At 43.6% G+C, this 22,737-nt stretch overlaps 1 long non-coding RNA gene across 1 annotated transcript in view; it reads left to right on the plus strand.

Moving 5' to 3' along the window:
- Positions 1-22,737, plus strand: part of LOC123791893 (uncharacterized) — a 184,758-nt gene that overhangs the window by 149,095 nt on the left and 12,926 nt on the right. The window contains exons 6-7 of the long non-coding RNA XR_006779547.2: positions 696-959; positions 2,767-2,818. This is a non-coding gene — a long non-coding RNA (uncharacterized LOC123791893). The remainder of the gene's footprint in view (positions 1-695; positions 960-2,766; positions 2,819-22,737) is intronic.

Genomic DNA, 22,737 nt, shown 5'->3' on the forward strand with positions numbered 1-22,737 from the left:
AGGCTGGAACCAATTCAGGAGTATGAGCCAAAGATTACAGTCCCAGGACAGCAAACTACCAGGGTCAGGTTATCCCAGGCCCATGGAGCCAGCATGGGGGTAAAGCTTGATTCTAGAACCAACTGCAGCATAAGTCAGCAACTCCACGTGTCCCACGTCCTGGGCCAGAACTGGGTGAGTGGGATTGTATTCACCTGGGTTTTACACAAACAGGACATGAAAAAGAGGAAGCTAGCAGGATCTTGAAAAGTAAAAAGCAGAGAGGAAATTGTTTGGTCTACATAATGCTCATCGACCAGTTGCATTGTTTTCGTTTTTGTCTTTACCAAACTGACCAAATGTTCCTGACATTGTATAGATCCCCGAGATCACGAGAATCCAGACAGAACAGTCCCTTGGAGCGGCGCTCCTTAAACTTGAATAGTGCAATGAATTCCCTGGGGATCTTGTTAAATTGGTGATGCTACTTATTTGGTCTGGGGGGTGTGTGGGGGGGGGGCGGGTGCTGGAGGGGCTGAGACTCTGCATTTCTCACAGTCTGCCACGTGATGCTCATCTGAGGACCGCTTTTGAGTAGCGTGGACTTAGAGGACAGGATGGGGTCTACCTAAATGCACTGGAGGACAGCACCTGGCAGAGAACTGTTGAGTCACTATTGATGACGAAGTTGACACATGCTTTCCCTCTTTTTTCAGATGAAGGGAGTCTATTGTTTTTGCAGAAGGGTCCATTCCTCGAGCAAAGTAACTTTCTGAACACCTAAGTACAAGGACAGCATCACTCCATAAACAACGTTCCGCATCACCCGCTTTCCGTCCCCACGCCCTGTCCCATCCGAAAGGCTGACGTTCCACAGAGCGAACCGGGCTTGAGTTGACCTAGTGAAGCAAGAACCACAAATAAGTAACCTGTTACCTGGGAACAGAGCAGCAATTCTTTCGCAAATGAATGTCAATGAGGTATAATTTTCTGCCAGAGCAGAATTCCTACACCTGACAGTATTCTTAATATACTTTAATTAAGAGGTTAATCTGTTGTAGAAATTGCTTTTCTCCGAAGCCACCTGAAATCAATTTAAACTCAATTACAAGTGGTTAGCTATTGTTTATGTGGTTAAAGATTAGAGAATACATTTTTGCTTGTCAGGAGCCATCCGAGCAAATTTTGAATGTCATGATCAGAGGAGAGTCTGAATAGTTGAGTGCTCTTTAATGGGCATAGAGAAACCATTAGAAAATATAATCAGTCATATTTGATGACTTGACCTTGGGACTCAGCTAGACAAGGGTCTAATCATTTCTGTCCCTTAAGTGCCACCAGGATTGCTCTGCTGAAATTAATTGATCATTACGTGCTTTCTGAGAGCCTAATATACCCTATTTGATGGAATATAAATTGCAAAAATAATCTGTAAATTATATAACAAGCTTCAGAATACATTTGCCCTCTGTCTCTTTAGCACAGATTAAATCTGACAGCTAGTTTCAAAATGATCAAAATTGCTTAACTCCTCCAATAGTTTGGAATGCTTTGAGTTTTACAAAGGAAAAAAAATCTATTGCCTGGCGTGTGCCCAGTATATAAATTTGAATTACAATCCATTTTCCATCAGTAAAATGTAGAGATAAAAAGAGGTCTGAAAAGGTTTTCTGGGGCCTGAATGCATTATTTTATTCAATTGCTTAGTAAGGTACTTAGCTGCTATTAAAAATCTGGATGCATGTCAGAGAGAAGGAGGCTGTTTTGAATCCTCTCCACTTCCGCGCTAAGTATATGAAAGAATTACATGCCTCTAATAGGCCGGCCAGCTTGCTAATGTGATATCCCATAGTCTGGTTGAACGGTACACAATGACAGCACACTCCGCTGATTATCGGCGGGTTAAAGGTCTCTTGTCATCCTTTCAGGTGTCAAAACGATGAATCCAATTACCTCCTCTGTTTATGTGTATTCTTCTGGGATCGAGACATTCTGCCATTATACTGTACACATTCTGTGACATTTGGGTTAAAGTTGCAGAAAGTCTTTCTCTAGAACTCTTCCCTTCCAGAGAAGTATTTAAAAATTGTTGCTTTGGGTTGACACTTCTCATATTTGAAATAAACCTTCCAGGATTTTCTTCCATAAATGTTGAATGGTTAACCATTGAGTAGAAGACCATCTGTTCCTCCTAATTGGCATAATGAGGGAAGACCACATTTTTGGAGCCCGGAAAAAAAATAATAAAAAACAACGTGTGATGAAGTGGGCTCAGAGCAGTGTTTAGCAGAAGAGACTGGGGCAGCTCCCTAGATGCCAGGACAGTGGGAGGTTTTCTGGGAACTGGACCTTTGAAAGCTAACATCTCTTGGGAGTTGAGTGAGGGGTGAAACTCAGCTATGGGGACCAAGTTTATTACATTAGGGCTCTGGGTAGGACTACAGGGGTTCAGATCCTGGCTCTGTCACTTACTGACTGTGAGCCTTCGGGAAGACTTCTTAGCTTCTTAAAGCCTCAGTTCCCCCAACTGTAAAATGCGGATAATAATGAACATTAAATGGAGGAGTGTGTGTAAAATGCTTGGTAGAGTGTCAGGCATGCACACTTACTAAACTCTTCATCATAATTAAGCAAAGCATGAAGTGATTCAGTGTCTCTCTTTTCTGAGCCCTAGTCAGGGGTGCATGATTTGAGAAAGAATTTTTTTTCCTGGCTTGTGAAATTTTTGATATGAGAAATCTTACAAAGGTACAGAAATGAAGCTGCGTCTGATTTTTCATTTCACAGGTACATTTATGACAGCTCCTCTTGGAGTGAAGGTGGAATGAGGGACTGGAAGGTAGGTGCTCAAGACAAGCTCTGCCCTGGGGAGGGGGTAGGGGGGCCGTGTGGTAGTCTCAGTTCCTCCACAAAGCAGCTGTGTGAGGTTGATAGCAAAACGGCCCCCCTTCTCTGGGCTCAGTATATTTGTGTAAAGTGACAGGGTTGAACAGATAACTGTTAAGGTGGTTTAGAGCACTGAGATTCCATGACTCTCTATTGCTAGCTATCTCTAGAACATTCCCTGCTCCACACCCAGGCCACCATGGTCAGAAGGTGGGCACAGACAAGGCCGCATGGCACTTGAGGTGACCCCACATCTGTGGCTTTCAGCTTCATGCTGTTTGACCTCTCTCTTCTTGGCCCACGTGGTCCCACATGGGTGGTCCCACGTGGGTGGCCATTCTCTAAGGCGTGGTTATATAGCCTTTAAAAACCGTGGCTCCCTTTGAGAAATACAGAATAAAAATCCTCCATTTCCTGAATTGACTCCATCCTGGGAGATGCTAATAAGCCCCCTTTATAGTCCCCAAAACCTCTTCCTCCACTTTAAGATTTAACAGATGCCCTGTCCCACCTTGTCCCACCCTTCCCCAAACATCTGCCCTCAGCAGAGGTCATAAAAGGGCACCCTGAGGGCCAGAATCGACCCACAGATATTACTTGTCTGGCCAGAAAGGATCTCCACAATTGGAATTAGTTCCCGGCTTTGAAAAATCAGAAGATGTCACATAAAACCCAGCTTCCCAGCTTCTTTTGAAAAAAATAACAAAGAGGAAAATATGACCAGAATTTCCCCTAGAAGGATGACCTGGTTCTTAGCAGAGGGTGAAGAGTCTGGCCAGGAAGTGAAAAGGGCGACACCCTGACTCTTTACTCGGGAGTGTCTCAGTAGCAAGTTGAGAGATGTCCCCTCGAGCCTCTTTGAGCTGGCCCAGGACCCACAAGTGAACCAGTCACCCTGAGACCCTTGGCGAAGAGGGGCCTCATGGGAGAGGCTCACTCCTGCCGCCTGGCTTGCTTCTCTCCAAGTTGCCCACCAGGCCCTCCTCGTCATTTGAGTTATTTGAGTCTGCCTCCCATGGGTTCATACCTTTAAGAGTTTCAGTTCTGTAAGATTCAATCCTTATGAACATGCAAATCCCTCACACAGGATCTGCACTTTGAGATTTAAATAAGTTACACATCACTGTGCAAAAGGCTCTGATTGTATGTTTTGCTAGGAACAGAGAGGAGAGGGCTCAGGGACCAAGAGGCTCTAGGCTGGGCCCGAGGGTTAAACGAACAATCTGGGAAAGGTGCAAGAGGGGGTGGGGCTGGACAAAGGCCTGACGTCTTTCACAAATCTCCCCGGACTACTAGTTCTGAAAGCTAGCGCGGGGCAGGGTGACACAGGGAGGGCCATGGCCCTCTCTCAGTGGAGTGATTCCCCCCATTGCCTCCACGCCTTCTGTTGGGAGGGTTGGTGCTCCTAGCCAGCTGCTGTCCGCAGGAGGACAAAAAATCCTCAGGGGCAATAGAACAGTGGAGAGGAGGTCTGGAACAACCTCACTGCAACTAATTTTAGGACTCGACCACATGTAAAGAGCATGCTGCCTCTGGACCCGATTTTCCTCGGATGCTAAATTGCCTTCCAGACCTGAATTTCTGTAATGCTGGTTTCCTTTGCTATCTCACAAAAACTGTGACTTTGGGCCCAGGTGAGGGTTCATCACTCGTGTGAACCTGCATTCGACTTTCACATGCTACTCCTCGGCTTGTCAATCGGGTCACAGGTGAGTCCTGTTGAAGGCAATCCTGCAGAAATTGGACTCCAGAGAAGGTTTGGATTAGAACCCCAGCATCACTACATCAAAACTAGTGAGGACAATACCACCGGTGGCTAACGTCAACCCAGGAGATTGAGTTCAATGTGCCGGTCAATGACTGACCTCAGAAAGAGTCAAAGGCCATGAAATCAATATCTACATAGTAACTTCAATACAATATTAAGCATTACCTTGAATTGAGTCACGCCTTTGAGAACCCAGTTACTGAACCGAATGCGAGAACAGATGCCCACACCCCACACGTGCTGACAAAAGGAGATTCCGGCCGAGGAGATAATCTCCATTGATTTAGTCATACAATGAAAGGTTTCACTCCTGTGCAAAATACTTTAACAGGCAAAGGCTTTCTGCTTTGTACTCTAAAAGCTCTAACTCCATTTCCCTAGAAATGGCAAGCACACTATGTCACATTAAATTCCCTCTCTGTCAGCTGAATTGTCTGGCATGGGATTTTTGGGTTGAATCATTTTGTCTAAAAAGGCAAAAAAAAAAAAAAAAATAGATCATTTACTTTTTCTCTCCATAATTCTTTTGTTCATTCACTGGGTACTTCAGCCAAATCCTGTTGAAGGAATGAAACGTGGCTTATGCTGCATGCAGATGTGATAGCAGGCTCGGGGGATCCACGAAAGCTGTCGGAATATTTTTAGAAAAATAGTTAAAAACACAAATTCTGTCATCTTGTCATCATGCAACTCTCATATCCGTAGAGTCTCCTCTAACCTTCTGTATGTACATTTATGTGGTTGTAATCACACAGTTTTTTCTTTTGTTCTTTTAACACTCTAAACTTGCTCCATAGGCTTCATTTTTAATAACCGGATAATAATCCATCAAATGAGTATTCCATTGTGGTCGATTGCAAAATTCCTTCTAGTTTTCTTCCCATCTCTCTGTTTCTACATCCCTTGCAATGTGATTTTGTAGCTCCTTCCATCAGGGGGGACAGTTTCTTTTCCAACCCCTAGAATATGGTCTGGGCTTATGACTTGCTCTGGCCAACAGAATGTAGCAGAAGGGGTGGTGTGCGGATTCCAAGCTTGTGCCTCAAGATTTCTGTACTTCGAGTTGCCTTCTTGGACCCCTGCTATAGACCATTGTCATGAGAAAAACCCCAAGCTAGCCTACTAGAGACTGAGAACTCATGTGGAGGGGGGTACCCGTCACCCTAGCTATCGTAGCTAAGCCCTTGCTAGACCAATGGGCTTCCAGCTGACCTGTCAGCGGACCAGTTTCATGAAGGAGTCCAGCTGAGAGCAGAAGAAATCCTCTGCTGATCTGTAGCCGAGGAGGCAAACGCAAACGTGTATTGTAAGGCAGAGAGCTTTGGGGTGGTTTGCTATACAGCAATGACGGGCTGAGCCATGATTCTCAATTTCCATTTCGTTGTTTATGTAGGTGTTTCCAGGATGTTCTTAATTATAAAACAATGCTGTGATGAACATTTTGGTGCAAGTGGAGAATGTGTTTCTAAGAGGATTTTCATGTTGTTTAAGGAAACTGGCAATTAGATTTTATCTCCTCTAACCCTCACCAAAATACTGTATTATTGAAATTCTGGGGTTGACTATAAAATTACCATTGTCGAGCAAAATCTAAGCTCTTAGATTACATAATTGCTTTATATGTCCGTACGTGGAGCAATAACAATGCCTTTTCGTTATGGCAACATACGGCACATGATCCTATCCAATCTCAAACCAGGCGAGTCATAAAAAACCTCAGAAGCTCATAGAAACTTCTGTTTCATCTGGGCAAACCCTGAGCATATTGACTCCTCTCAGATGGTTCTAAATAAAAACAAACATTCTTTTCTTTTTTCTTTTTCTTTTTTTGTACCAACCCATCTTTTCTCCTCTAGAGAAACTCTGATTACCCCCAAAATTTGGTGGCCACCTGAAAATGCCAAACCTCTTGCTGCACAAACCATGACCACTTGGGTTGTACATTGGCTGGGGGTCTCTAACAAGTCATTTGTTTAAATAAAAAATCATTCTACTTAATGACTGCTTCGTGTAAACTGAAATAGTCCCCCTATACAAGCAGTAAGCATTTCTTCTTTGGATGTATAGAGGTTTTGCCCAGCAATGGTCTATATTATGGTCAAAAGTCAGTCTGAGATGGTCGAGATTTGAGAAGAGTTGTCTGAGATTTGAGAAGAGTTGTCTACGGAAAATCCTGGCCAGCGGACATCAAGCCTTTTATAAGTGAGGTCAGCAGAAAGCAATGTAGCCATGTTATTTGTTTCAGGTTCCTTGGTTCAGCATCATTATTATTGGCATTACTGGTACTGTTATTGAGATCTCATTAAGAAAAGCAAAGCTAGGGGCTCCTGGGTGGCACAGCGGTTAAGCGTCTGCCTTCGGCTCAGGGCGTGATCCCGGAGTTCTGGGATCGAGCCCCACATCAGGCTCCTCCACTATGAGCCTGCTTCTTCCTCTCCCACTCCCGCTGCTTGTGTTCCCTCTCTCGCTGGCTGTCTCTATCTCTGTCGAATAAATAAATAAAATCTTAAAAAAAAAAAAAAGAAAAGCAAAGCTAATGAAAGACATTTTTGGAGCTTTGGAAATCTTGTCTTGGATGCCATTGTCATTCATGTTTTTTTTTTTTTTTTTTTTTTTTTTTACCATTTCTTAAATAGCAAACCAGACCATACATTCTATTTCGATTTGGAAGCTGTGTTACACTCTCTCCCCTTTGGTAAGTTGTTATGTATCCTTTTATTAGCTATGGAGAATTAGAAGCATCCTGTTGCCCTTTGTCTTTGACTAGCAAGAAGTTCAACTGCAGTATGTATCTTTATGCAGATCATCTAATAACTCTTCTCCCTCCATTTTCCCTTCATGGCTCACCTACTGTTTTAATCTTTATTGTTTTGGTTCTCTTGTGTTTGTATACGTTTGCAAGTTCCTTTGGCTACTTTTTGATAACATGCCTGTCCTACAGGACTACATAGGCCTCTGGAAGTCTTAGTCATTCTGATCACTTGCCTTACCAGAAAATTAGAACTATTACCATGGAGTATGAAAACCACCTGTCCTTCACTCATTTTGCAGAGACGTGGAAGCTCAGAAAGCCTGCCTACCCGAAGGGTGTTCACTGTGGCAGTAGGTAACAGAGCCAACTCTAGGACAGAGGCGCTGACTCGTGTTCTCTTTGAACCATATACGTTACGTCCAGTACGCTCACTAAAAATGGGAAAGGCACCCCCTGTAGCATTTCACTTGACATAAGAGTCTTCACGATCAAGAGAAAGACCCTTTTCTTTTTCTGTGTCAGTAGAAGTTACATTTCCCAAGTATTTCTGGCATCTCCTTTCTTATCCAAATCGAAATAAAGTCTAAGAGGTTGGTGAGTTAAGCTCCCAATTTTACACCGTTCTTATCCACTTAGATAATTCGAGTTTCTTGAGTCACATCTGCTAAAAAACCAAGAGTCTGTGTTATCTGGCACAAGACTCTCCCTACCCAGTCATCTTGAGAGTCCAGACTGAAATACTTACAAATTTTCCGGGGGGTCACTTGTCACTTCTGTGTGAATGGAGGGAGAGAGAAAACCCCACAAGTGCCTGCCTCCCTCTCCATGAGCAGTTGAAGCCTCAGGTTAGCATAAGGGCCATCAGACCCCTCTGCTTCCAGTATGTCACTGTCCCCCCCGCTGTCACTGCCTTCTCAGGACCCTTCTTGCACTGCAGTGTCCCAGGAGGTCTAGGGCCACTATTATGCACCTGAGGTCTGCTGGGATGAGGGACTTTAGTGATCGTGTACAATGAGACTTAACTTGAAAGCGGATCATGTGTGAGCTGCCACCATATAACAGAATTGCATTTCCCCGAAGAAATCTTCCATAAATACTCATCTCGTGTGTCTTTATGAAATACAAGGATTTAGAATTTTGAACTTAAGAATTTTGTAATAAGCATCAATACTTAGCTGAACATTGAAAAACTTTCAAATATTTTTCGGAACCTGCATTTTTTTCTTAAAGGAGAGCCTAGTAAACTGTCTCAAATCAGATAAATACATAATGTGTTTTACTGGAAGAAACTAAAATATCAAAGTGTTCTCTGAAACAAACGGATTAATCAGTCCCCACCTTTTTGCTGCTTCATGGTCAGGAATCTTGGTGTTAATACAGCTTCTGTCTTCTTAGGACTGCCTTCACTTGTCCTTTCAACAGGTTTTTCCTTTCCTGTCTAAACAGAGAATGAATGTGTATATAGTCTTGGTGGGAGAGAGTGAACTTTTTTTTGTCAGGATTTTGTCCCACGGCCATGAGGAAGCTCCAGGATGCTGTCTCCGGGGTCAGGTGTCATCTAAAATCATGGACAGTTAATTTAAGTAATAATAAAAATGATAATGATATTGTTTGTTACCATTTATTGAAGTCCTATTATAGGTGGTAAATTAAATTAATCTGCCTCTTTCTTTTTAGACTTAGTTATCCCCTTACCTGCTAATGCACATAACGAGCGTTTAGTGAATCACCTTAGATAGGTGTTTGATCAGATTCATTCATAGATAGGTGTTTGATCAGATTCATTCATAGATAGGTGTTTGATCAGATTCATTCATTTATGGATACCTTCTGTGACCTGGGCAGTGACCCATACTTTGAAGGTACAGCAGTGAACATAAAAAATCCCTGTTCTCTGGGGCGCCTGGGCGGCTCAGTCGGTTAAGTGGCTGCCTTTGGCTCAGGTCATGATCTCGGGGTCCTGAGATTGAGCCAGATGTTGGGCTTCTTGCTCAGCGGGGAACCTACTTTTCTCCCCCTCCCTCTGCCTTTCCCCCTGCTTGTGCACTCTCTCTCCCAAATAAATAAATAAAATCTTAAAAAAATCCCTATTCTCAGAAAGCTTTCATTCTGGTGGAGAGAGGGACAGACGATAGGCAAATCTATTTATCAGGTAATAATAAGTGCCACAAAGGAAAAAAAAAATGCAGGGAAGAATGTTAGGGATAGAAGCAGAGTAGAAAGGATTTTTTTAAAAAGTTTACAAAGGTGGTCAGAGGATAAATATAAATTTTTGTTTTGAGATTTTGAAATTGTTAAAATTTTCTTGTTCCCATAGAATAAATTCAGATAATCTAAATCCCTTTAGGGCAGCAATTCCAAAACTGGACCCTCACTTGCTAAGAGCTCCCCTGCTATATGCATTTGCACACCTGTAGAGATACACCTGGGAAGGTGAATAATCTGAAGACGCATGAGCATATGACCCTGGAGGTCACCTTGTCCTTAACTTGTAAAACACCATTTGCAGCCAGTCTGACGTCAATCAGCAAGGGTTGATAGATGATTCATCTGTGTTCATACCATTGTTGGTTCCTGTTATTGTTTTTCTCCTCACATTTTAGTTAATCATTTGTTTGAGTTAGGTTAAACACTCACGTGCTTTATTAGGCCTTTTCCTACAGTTCCATCCGGCCAAACCCTTGATGAAAATGTAGGTGTGGGTGACATAAAATCCCTGTCCTTTTCCCGAGGGGGCCAGCACACTGGCAGGCGAGGCCAGAAAGAATGAATCCAGTTTGTAAAACAAAATCATAAGGATCCATAAGCTGGAGGACAGAATGTGCCCCTCTTCACACAAGCAAGCTCACGGTGAAGGTCCTCTTTCTACTCTGAAGTTACTGGGAAGTTTGTTAAATTATTTTGTAATTGAGGTGTAATCGACATGTAACACTATGTTAGTTTCAGGCATACAAGATAATGATTCGGTATTTGTATTCACTGTGAAATGATCACCACAATGAGTCTCATTAACGTTGGTCCCCATACAGAGTCACGAAAAATTGTTTTTTCTTGGGATGAGAATTTCTGAAGTTCAGTCTCTTAGCAGCCTTCAGATGTGTAATACAATATCAGTGACCACAGTCACCATGCTGTGCATGACCCCCGCCCCCCACAAAGTATTTCTTTTATAACAGCAAGTTTGTACCTCTTGCTCTCCTTCCCTGGCTTCACCCGCACTCGCCACCATTCTGTTCTCTGTATCCGTGAGTTTTGTTTTGTTTGTTCATTGTTTGTGTCTTTAGACTCCACCTATAAGTGAAATCATACAGTATTTGTCTTTCTCTGTGTGACTTACTTCACTTAGCATGATACCCTCTAGGTCCCTCCGAGTCACAGCAAATGGCAAGATTTCGTTTTCTTTTACGGCTGAGTAGCAAAGTTTAAAATAATTCCGTAATGAGCCGTTGACCTGAATCCGCACCATCAAATAACAAGGGAAGAGAGGGCAATGAGGATTTAAGGATAAACTCGGGAAGGACAGAGACCAGACTCCACCAGGATTTAAAACACCCAGATCTGCTTACAAAGTACTTTCTAACCGAAGTTTAGGAGTCAAAAGTCACTCCTCAGATATGCAGACATGAAGGGAAGAGCTTAATAATGCTCTCCCACTTCCTAGCCAGGGGGAGGCCCAGTCAGACTTCAGGTCTTCAGCAAGTCCTGCTCTCTTACCTTATTTTATTTTAAATATCCTCCTTCTTAGCTTTACAGCAAACAGGACAGACACTCTGGACCTGACTGGCTCCGTCTAGATTGGGAAGCCTTCTTCCTCCCCTCTTCTCAGAGGCTCTTTGTCCTCAAACACAGAAGGAGGTAGGTCTCACGACCATCAACAGCATATTTCTGCCCAGGCTCTAAATGAAACTTCAGACTGGAGAGGAGTCTTTCAAAGTTGGGTCGAGCCCAGGCTGGGCCCTGCTTGCAGAACCCACTAATGACTTGCTGGTATTCACCCAAGTCCGAGAAGCCTACAAAATGCTCGAAATAGGGTTTTGGAAATGAAAAAGAAGTTTCTTCTCTTAGTTCATCTCATCACCATCTGGCTAGCTTTTACAATCCTTATTGCACTATGATTAATTTTTTATGCCATAGACTTCTGCTAATTAATTGTAATTACCAAGAACAGGAAATTTCAGTGTGACCAGATCATGTTTACTCAGAATGGCAGAGTTGGAGAACTGTTCTTGAAGAGACGTTCTTGGGATTGTCTGATTTTAAGAGCTACGAGGATCCTTAGAAATCGGCTGCTTCAGACAGCTCACTAACACCTGAGCAAACCCGTGTGAATTAGCCCAGGTCTTGGGGCTAGTTAGCAGCAGAGAGGGGACGAAAATACCAGCCTCCGCAACCCCCAGGCCGGTGGTGTTTGTACCAGGCTCTGCTGCCTTAAGAACTAGTTCGAACCAGAAGCAGCCACTCCCCTCTCCATTTGGGTGGATTCGTCAAATCCAGGATGGAATTTGGTCAAAATGCCTCATTGCATCATCACGTCGCTTTGAAACTCCAAGTTCTTTGGACATAGAGTTCTTGTCTGTGTGATGTGAACCAATAAATTCTCTGGAAAAAAATCAGTCCAAACACTTGGCTGGTGTTTTGGAGGAAAAAATAAATGGGGGTGATTGAATTTTTAAAATTGAGTTAAGCAGCTGTGTTTGGATCCTATGGGCACTCATAGGAGATCTAGACAGGCTTGCCCCAGCTGGGGTTGGGCCACAGAACTGTATGGAAGTTGCACTGTGACCGTCGAAGCAATGCAGGACATGTCAGTGCCTCACGGATGTCTAGAGTGATGGGCCAAGCTCTGGGTTTTAGTCCAGTAGGTTTTAAACTGCCAAGCTATGTTTCACTTTGGAAGAGTAGATTTTTTTTTTCAAATGAGATTTTTGTGTGTAATCTATGCACATAAAATAGCTAAGGGCAATATTCTCTGTTTAAAATGACAAATTTCCCCTTTCTAAAAATAACCAATGAGAAAAATCATATTGTCTTCATGAACTGAGATTTGAAATTTTGAGTTACAGGCATCAGTGTTAGTCTGAGGGCATCGTCAGCACCTAATTCGTTTCTGTGCGTGGAATTACTGGCACTGTAACCTATTCATCTGGTATATCAAGTGCTTAGCACCTGACCTGGCTTATGGGAACAATGAATACATCAGCGACTGAGCTCGTGAGCTTCGCAAAGGTCGGGGCTACATTAATTCACCATTTTTAATCCACCCCTCCCTGAAATGACACCAACTGCCAGACTTTAACAAGGTAGACCTGCAACAAACATTGGTCGGGTTAGGAGGTAAGGAGTTTGTACCCGAAGAGGGTAACTAACTCCTGGTGGTCCCCTGGAGAGCTCAGAACAAGGGAGGATGTGGCCGTGCCCATGAGCTCAGTGGGACGTTCTCACAGCCACGTGGGCGATGAGTTAGAACCGAAGGCTCAGCTTTGCCTCATACAGGCTCTTCCTTCTTGTGGCAGATTTTAATTAAAGGCATTCTCTCATCCATATGGTCATCAGGACAGGGACATTTTTCAGTTCCTCCTCGGGCCTCATTCTCCTCTTCCAGCCAGTGACAAAGTTTATAGATTTCTATCTCTTTGGGGCCCTGTGCCCTCTTCAGTCCACCATCTTGACTCGGGTCTTCATTATCTTTCACCTGGACTCTTGCTCGAACACTCTAACTAAAGATACCTGCCTCAGGTCTGGTCAATGAACGCACTTGCTTCGAAGTCTTTAATGACTCTCTAGTGTCTATAGGTTCAATCTCACATTCTTCTGCAGGGCGTCAAAAGCTATGCTTTTCAGGGGCGCCTGGGTGGCTCAGTGGTTAAGCATCTGCCTTCCGCTCAGGGCATGATCCCAGGGTCCTGGGATCGAGCCCTACATCGGGCTCCCTGCTCTGCTGGGAGCCTGCTTCTTCCTCTCCCACTCCCCCTGCTTGTGTTCCCTCTCTCGCTGGCTGGCTGTCTCTCTGTCAAATAAATAAATAAAATCTAAAAAAAAAAAAAGCTATGCTTTTCCTTCACCCCCACTGTCCCACCTCACGTGACCCTTCCTTCACCTACATGGAGGCCATGGCTCTCTTTGGGACTTCTGCTCCTTTGCCTGTGTTACTCTTCCACCTGAAACACCCTTGCACACTCTCTGCCTTCTGTGTCTGTCCGCCGGTAGACAGCACTCCCCATCCGAGCAGGCGCTGTGTCTCTTTTGCTCACTGTTTTATTCCTACTGTGTAGTCCGGTGTCTAGCATCCAATAAATATTTGTTGAATGAAGGAAAAACTTAAAAGGCTGATAAATACGATTTGCATTGAGTTAGAAACCAAATCTATTTTCAGTACTAGGAGATGGTATACCTAGACCCAGCTGGCTCAGCGCCGTTCGGCATTATACGTAGCAGGAAACACAAAGGCCAACAAGACATAGTCTCTACCCTTTAGGGAGTCAGTCTGAGATAGTCAGTGCTGGCAGGAAATGTGAAAGCTCTCAGAAGAACGGGGCCGACTCCAATTGGGAAACCCTAGTGGTGGTCCCCTTACAGGACTCCCCGCCTGTGATTTCTGCCCTCCTCAATCCAATCTGCTCATGTTTCTCAGACCCACCTTCTCAGGTGCTCTTTTGGATGTATCTGCCCTCATCTTAAAAACCAAGTGTCCTGTGAGCCTTGCTACCTTCAGATAAAATTCCAAACAACCTAGTAAAGCCACATATTCTCCCCAAAGACTCCTCCAGTCTTTGGCCATTGGGACCTCCTTTTGTGGGATTCTGTCTCATTCCAGAGAGCTTCTTACGTTCCACCAGCCTGTGCTGGTCCACTCCTGGAAGGATGCTAAGAGCCATGGCAACCCTAAGGTAGCAATACTGTCCTGGGAGCAGTCCTCGTCTGTGCTGGTGTGTGACACCCTGTTGGTCCGGATCCTAGGAGGCAGGTCTCAGTGTCCTAGACCAAACTCTTGTTTTTTATGACCCCCTAGAGGATGTATTTAGGACTCTTCTGCTTGCAGGAGCCTCGGGGAATAACTGGGGTTCTCTCTGCTGGCCTCTCAAGATCCACTAGATACTTCTTCGCTTCACTTCCATGTCTTCCCAAGTCTGTTCTCTCCCTCCTGCTTTCCTCCAGCCACAGCAAAGAGTCGCACATTTAGAGCTGTGAGAATCACCCGGAAGCTCGCTAAAATTCAGATTTCTGAGCCTTACCTTCAAGAACTATGCATTTGGATAGACATTCTGGATGGTTTTGATGCAGGGGGTTCACTGACTACACTTTGAGAAATATCTGGAGTATGGTCGCCAACAGTTCTTCTGTGTATGTTCATTCATTCATTCCGTTCATTCATTCATTTATTTACTCATCTATGCAGTCACGAACATAGGCATTTTTTCTACAGCAGAGCTTTTTTTTTTTTAAAGATTTTATTTATTTATGTGACAGAGAGACAGCCAGCGAGAGAGGGAACACAGCAGGTGAGAGGGAGAGGAAGAAGCAGGCTCCCAGCCGAGAAGCCCTATGTGGGACTCGATCCCAGAACGTCGGGATCATGCCCTGACCGGAAGGCAGATGCTTAACCACTGCGCCACCCAGGCGCCCGTACAGCAGAGCTTTTGTAACAAGAATTGCATATGATAGGATCAATTAATTAAGAACAATGGGTTACATCTGCTGTTAATAGTTATAAACAGTTATCTTTTAAAACCATCCAGTAATCATCCCTCCTTAAGGGAAAAAAATGCCAGAGTCTCCTCCGCACAGCTGCTTGAAGAAGCAGTGTGATTTACTTGGCCCATCGGTGGATGATAAGAAAATAGGAGAAATCTGCCCTTACATGGTAAGAGGAAAAGAAACGCCTCAATTAAGTGAGATGGATGGATTTGCTCAATGATGTGTAGTTTTTGCAATGTAATTCTTATAATTTTTTTTTAATTCCAAAAGGAAAATAGTAACTTTGTAATTGTGCTTTGGGGAATTTAGCCCCTAAGGCCCTAATATGAGTTTTGCTAACTAAATATTGGTCACAAACGCAACTATCAAAATATAGAGAACCAACTGTATTGGCTCATTTAGCCGACTAAGTTCCAGTTGGTCTGGTGGGGACACAGTGATAGACCACAGATGGGACCTACTTTCCTGGCTTCAGGGGGTTGATCAGGGTTTAGTGGGTGGTGACATATGAAGATCACATTTTCCCAAAGTCAAGATTAGGGGCCATGATATTGTATAGGGTCTCACAAATTGCAATGTGAGATTTTTCTTAAAATGCATGGATGTATGTTCCTCTTTCCACGTAAATTTACAACTTTAGCCAGACTGATCTATTCATCAGCCCCTAACCTCGCCCCACACCTTCTAGTGGCTTCTCTTTAGATCATGCAATTTTCCATTCTTGGAATACCCTCCTTTCTATTGTTCTACCATCTAAACCTAACCTTCATCCAAGATCCAGTTAATGTTCTACCTTCTTTGTGAAGCCAACCTAAATCATCTCAGACCACAATGAACTTCAGAACACCTTTATCCCTTACTGTTTACACTCTGACTTGGAATTTAACAGCCGCCAAGGCAGCATTACAAACCTCCTTACGTACAGGTCCCACTTCCCCAGTTACACTACTACAGACTTTGGGATGGCAGTGATCACGTTGTATGTATCTTTGTCATCACTGGATTGAGCATAACATCTGACCCTGACGGCTGCTCCTCAAATTTAAGGTACGAATAAGAACATGGCCACCATCTTTATTCTTTGTGTCAAATTTCCTGTTTGGGGGGCCATTCCATTGTGCAGGCTCCAGAATTCCACGTATGTCTATGACATCTAAAATTTCCATGATAGATGTTGTCAAGTTCAAAGTTATTTCCTGGAGTAATGACCATTTAAAACCAGAAGCCTCAAACTTGTGTTTCTAGGGCCAGTCAAGTAACTAAGTAGGTCTGTGCCCACCCGGCTCCAGATTCTTGCCACGAGGATATAGGGGGGAAAGCTAAGCTAAATGGGTCTGTTCTGCCGAGAGCCAGCGGGGCAACATGTTTGCATCCAACAGTATGCTCCACCATGGCTCTAACTTGGTCATCTCACTCACTGCTATGACAGTGCGTTCTCTGGCTAAGACCCTCTGGCCACCCCGGCCCAAATGCAAATGCCTGGCTGAACCCAACGCAAAATCCTGTCTTCAGGTCTATCCTAACATAGAACTCACTTTTCGCACAGAGCCTGATTCCCGAATATCAATACAATCTTGCCAGGCAAGGCTGTTTGTTGGCTGCTACCTCAGCCCTCAGTTTGGTAGCCAAAGGTGAGCACCAAGTTCCAACTCTCTGCTGCCCTCAACAGGCCCTTGACCTCATTGGCAGCTCTGATTAACTGTGGGTTCCAGATGAGATCAGTAAGGTCTTGCAGTGTGCCATTCCTCGTGTATTTTGTGTGGCGTGATTTTGTGTGTTTGGTCACTAATATTTATTCTGGTGTGTGTGTGTGTGTGTGTGTGTGTGTGTGTGTGTGTGTGTGTGTGTGATGGGAGGAGTTACTTTTTTTCTTGACTTTCGATTATTTAGATGCATTTTGATTTTTCTTCTCTATATACCCACTGTCTTTCCTTTCATCTGCTTCAAAGAGCGATGCTATGAAGGAGGAGAAGTCAATTATTTTGGGAAAGGCAGTATGGTTTAAACTAAAAACATGTGACATTTGGAGTAAGACAGATCTGTGTTTTAATCTCAACTCCACCTTTCACTGGCTCTATGAATTTAGACTATATTTTTCTGTTTTTTCCTGTAGAAGAAGTACATTATGTAATAATATGCAAGCAAAACTGACTCGTGGAGTGTGCTCAGTACTGGTTTCCCCCCTTTCTCATGAAGTATTTTCGCTTTGACTAAGGTAGCCAGTCATCAGCTTTCCTGCTATAGAGATTAGCAGTCACTGTGTGGGAGACATTTGTTATCTTCTTCTCCCTTCCCCCTTCCTCTTCTTTGTCTTCTTCTGTCTGTGGTGTCTTAGACTCAGGAGGAAGAACACACATTGGGTAGCTGTTTAGTCAGCAAGCCCAGAACTTTCTCCCAGCACTGACCAAAGGGATCTTACTTGACCTGCAAACTCGGGAACCGTCTTTAGTCTACAAGCCACAATATTAGTTACATGGAAACTGCTATGTCCTGTTAAATAAAACTGGGTCCTGAAGGGCTTGTTGGAAGGCTAGGTGCTAGTTTCTTTCTTTCTTTGAAGATTTATATTTATTTATTTGGGAGAGAGAGAAAGGGAGAGAGGGAGTGAGCAAGAGAACAAGAGATAGGGGGGCAGTGGAGGAAGCAGACTCCCTGCTGAGCAGGGAGCCCAATGCGGGACTAGATCCCTGGACCCTGGGATCACAACCTGAGCCAAAGGCAGACACTTAACTGACTGAGCCACCCAGGCATCCCTGCTGGTTTCTAAGTATGATAGCCAAATGTGATTCTACTAGCAACATCAGTACAGGGCAAGATCTGATTGACATTACCGGTTTTGTTGAATTTTTACTATGTCAGAGATTTATGGGTCATATCATTCAATGATCAGAGGACCCTTATGTGTTAGGCTCTCATTCCCATTTTACAGACGAGGCGACTGAGATTCATAGAGGTAGAAGTAACTTGCTCAAGGTCGTATAACTGGTAAAAGTCAAAGCTGGGATCTGAGCCAGGGTCTCACTAGATGCAAGTCCGTGCTTATATCCTTGTGTTCCATCACCTCTAAAAAGCAAGGGGTTCTGAGAACCAGCCAATGGTGAGGGCAGCCTGCAGGGATATAGATCTTCATTTGGCTCTGCACGGAGCCGCAGGTAATGGCATCTCATTGCCCTAAGGAGGCTTTTAAAGGGTAACTTGAAGGCCAGTTTTAACTATGATACCATAAAAGAATAATTTTGTCTGTTGCTGTTCCAGTGTTGATTGATAGGTTACATTTTTAAAGATTGCATCAGTAATTCATGCTTTATTACTTCTGAATTAGCGTAATGCTTCAAATCATCTTGTTGTAATTCAGCATAATTATCTATAATTAAAAATAAATTCCTGTAGGGTGAGAATATTAATTCCTATCTAAATCTCTTTATTTCGATTGAGCCTATCAAACGTTACCAGCTCAGAGCCAGCAATTCCGAGCATTATTACGGAACTAGCTTTGCTCTATCCAGTGGGTCCATACTTCCATACCACAATTCGTTCTCCTCACCTGGGTGTCAGCGTTCCTCTAGGTATCTCTCCTGGGTAAATATTCCGAGCTATTTGCTTTTGTTTGTGTGTGGTTTATTTCACTTTGAGACTCCGGTGAAAGCTTGGAAGCGTATTCTGGGACAAAAACACATGGGCTCACACACACACAGATTGTGCATGGAATTTTAGGAGAAGAAGAATCTCCTAGAACCCAGGTTCTCCAAGTGGGGTCCCCAGAATAGTAGCAGCAGCATTGCTGAGGACTTGTTAAAGAAGCAAATCCTTCGGCTTTTGTTGAATCAGAAATTCTGGGAGTGGGGACCAGGAATCTGGGTTTTAATAAGCTTTCCAGACGATTCTGATGACGAAAGTTTAAAAACCATGGCACCAGGACAAGTTATGACCCTTGCCCTGGCAGGATGTCATTTCACATACTTCAATAAACATCAGCACTTCTGAAAGCAGAAAGGTGTTGGATCCTTGCAAGCTCTGAACTTGTTATTTTCACCGGGTATTAAGAACTGCCTCATGTTTCAGACCGGGGATCCATTTGCTCCCAGGGAGCAAAGAGGAGGCTGGTGACACTACCGTGGAACCATCTGGGGACACCCCAGGGAAATGTTCCCAGGTGCCTAGGAATATTAAAGTAGATTCAGAAGGCAATAGAAATGGGCAGGTCCCCTCCTTGAGTACATACCCATTCTTAGGTGGCTCTCCAACTCCACCTGTCCTCATTTGGAATCATCCTTGCCCTTGAGGCAAAGACAATCTCTCTGGACACTCTCACTCTCTACAGCAGAGCCTGGTGTGATTCAAGAACGCAATGTGGTGCTCAAAGTTTCAAGAAGTTAACTTTTGAAGTCTGTCTCTAAGTGTTTCCATGTAGGGAGTTTTACATAGCCAGATGACTTGGTCATTACAGCTGGTTTTTAAACTATGCTTCCATGTTTAAGTTTTATTATGTGAGGAAAAAATTACTTAGACTTGTAAAGAAGTTCTCACACAAAGCCTGAATCTTTCTTGAGTAAATGCTTTGACACAGGGAGTGTATGGCCTTGATTAACCACAATCATGTGTCCCCACGTCATAGACTCTGCTCCCAACTCTTACCCCTTCTCCACCTAAACCCACCCGCAGGCCTCCCCAGCTTAGTGCAAGAAATTACAGCACATAGAAAAAGTCGTCTTTAAATGTGAGCTTCCATTTAAATATTTATCATGTTAAGTGTTTACATCTGTGTTCTCCTTTTCAAAATGTAGTGGGGTTATGTGTTTTAAATTTAACATTTTACCACTTCAGTATATTAGAAGTTCTCTTGAGTATTACAGGTAGGGTCTTATAAGAATGTGGAAGTGGGATTATTTATGTTGGTTAATTGGTTTCTCTGTGTTCAGTGGTCAAATTCCTTACAAATTCATGGTGTTGGTTATAAGGAAGACCAAATTGCAAAATGTAAAATATATATATTTTTAATAATGTATTTTAAATACATGTATTATATAAAATATATTATATATTATTATATTACAGATATAAATATATTATATAATACATATATTAGGGCCTGAAGTTGAGATAAGTTCAAAAAAGAGTCATCTTCCTCCTGCGAGCTCCTCTGTCTGGAATGCTTTCTCACCTTTGTGAGACTGTCAAGCTTCTATTCATTCTTTAAGATCCAGATTAAATATCATGACCTCTGTATTAATACTGTCTTTTGCTTATACTTGTATTATACACTTACAACATTGTTTTGTAAATATCTGTTTTTGGGTCTGTTTTCCTGGCATTCTGCGACCTCCCTAAACCCAAGCACTATGTTTTATTAATTGCGACACCTTCAACACCTATCATAGACTAGCACACCATAAAAGTGCAATAAGTACCCCTTGAGTTCACACACACAAGGGGGGCACGGAGAGGTAGAAATGAAACACAATTCGGCTGAGTGAGCAACTTCGTGGATTCAGTTGAAGACGAAAGCGACTCCTCATAACTTTATGGGCAACAGGGCGCCATGATGCCTTTGGAAAGAGACTTCTCCATTCCTACATTTCAGGAGATCTTACTCTCTTCAAAAGAAAAGAAAAACAAAACAAGAAAAGAGACTACTTAATTGAATATTTGAACGGGCCCCAAACTGCTAAGCACTTCACATGAAATCTAAAAATTCCCTGACTTTCTTCCCCCTCTGGCCAACACCCCCTCCCTCTTCTCTGGAACAGCTGCCTTCCGTTTTCAGCCCCAGTCTGGCTTCAGCCCCTTCAGTCCATTGAAACGGTTTGTGCCAAGGTGACCAATGCTGACCCTGTCTCTGCATCTAGCGGTATTCAGTTCTTACCTCAGTTGGCCTCTCCGTAGTATCTGGGGCTATGATCACCTCCCCTCTTCTGAAACAATTCCCTTCTTTTTTTGAAATCGCCTTTTTTTGGACTGTAACTCATTTTAAAAAGCTGTTGTTGTTTCTTGGATGCTAGCCTGAATATCTACCGGCCTTGTTAGTGTCTGCGTTTCCTTCGGTGTGGATTTCCCTAACAGTTTTGCAGTGGAAAGGGGGCATCTCAGGACCCACTAATCAACACGTCCCCATCGTTCGCCACCCCACTCAAACTGTATCCTTTCAGTTCTTTCAAGTGTCCCTCACCTTTCCACCCTGGAGTCTTTATGCCCTCCAGTTCTTCTGCCTAGATGTCTCTCTCCACGTCTTTGCCTTCAGATATTTGCACAAAAACCTTTCCGCATGGGGGCCTGTCCTGACCACCCGAGGGTCCCCATGCTAGTTGAGTTATCCTTATTACCATTCTTGTAGTACAAGGTGCTTTTCCCTCAAAGCTCATATCCACATTTCTAAATGTGTATCTGTTTTTGTGGTATGATTGATACCTGCCTTCTCTTGGACCATAAGCTCCGTGAGGGCAGGGACCTGATTGGCTTGCTTATAATGAGTGCTTGAAAAACATTGGCTAAATAAGTAAGTTTATTATCTCATTGAATTTTTTAAAACAATGCCCCAAACTCTGACCTGACAATTATTTAGCGGGCACCATTCCACCCCATCTCTGCATTTCTGTCTTAACCATAAAGTAAAAACATCTGCTCTCTCATTTGATGCTTCACAAAAGGGAGCAGTGCCTGAGTTTATCAGGAAAGTTCAAGAAAAGCAACTCTTGTTACTTACATCTGCCCGGACACAGGACGCGCTCCACTCGTGGCTGCTCGTCTGAAGGCTTTTGGGGGTGAATAGGCAAGGGTGACCCCACCTGGCCTGTAACGAGGTGGGTAGACCCTCCTGTCTCCAGGTTGAAGACTGGCCACTGGTCTAAGCCACTTCTCTGGTCCAGCCTTATCCATCAGTCTGATGGTTTGATTTCCACCTCCCTGACCTCTTTGTTTTCTCCATCAGTTAATACTCTGGATGCTAAGAGTTGGGTGTTACTTAGTACTCTCACAAAAATAGCAGCCTTCTTAGATTTTCCCTTTCCCTGTTGTAATTCATGCCCTTGTTCCCTGAGCTGACTAGGTCCGAACACTTTTTCTGTTTTCTACAAGTTATGGTATAAATCTGACTGAGTTCCTTTTTCCCTCTGAAACTCCTTTCCTAGTCAGGCAGTAAAATTCATTTAGACGACCCAGATGTATTTCTCATATATATTTGGTCTTCTACCATAATTCCTGACTCACGTCTACCAAGAACTCTTGGAATTTCCTAAGTGTTGAGAGTGACGAAAGTATCTCTTGTTATGGTAATGAGGTAACTTTTGGACCCCACCGAAGGATGGGGCCTAGTTGCCAGGAGAACCAACGCATGATTAGAGGGTTGGAATTTTCAGTCCCATGCCCCTTCCCCCACCTCCACCTCTGGGGAGAAGGAGAGGGGCCTGGAGGTTGAATCAACTGCCGATGGTCAGTGATTTGATCAATCATGCCTATGTAATGAACTGTCCATAAAACCGCAAAATGACAGGGGTTGGCGGTCTTCTGGGTTGGTGAACACGTGGAGGTGCCCCCAAGAGGCCCTGGAAACTTGCCCTTTCCCCACGCCTTGCCCTATGCATCTCCTCTGTCTGGGTGTTCTGGAGTCACATCCTTTTATAATAAACCAGTGACCTAGTTAAGTGAAATGTTTCTCTGAGTT

The sequence above is a fragment of the Ursus americanus genome, chromosome 10 (assembly GCF_024610735.1).
Source record: "Ursus americanus isolate L20-20 chromosome 10, mUrsAme1.1.p, whole genome shotgun sequence".
Taxonomy (NCBI): Eukaryota; Metazoa; Chordata; class Mammalia; order Carnivora; family Ursidae; genus Ursus; species Ursus americanus.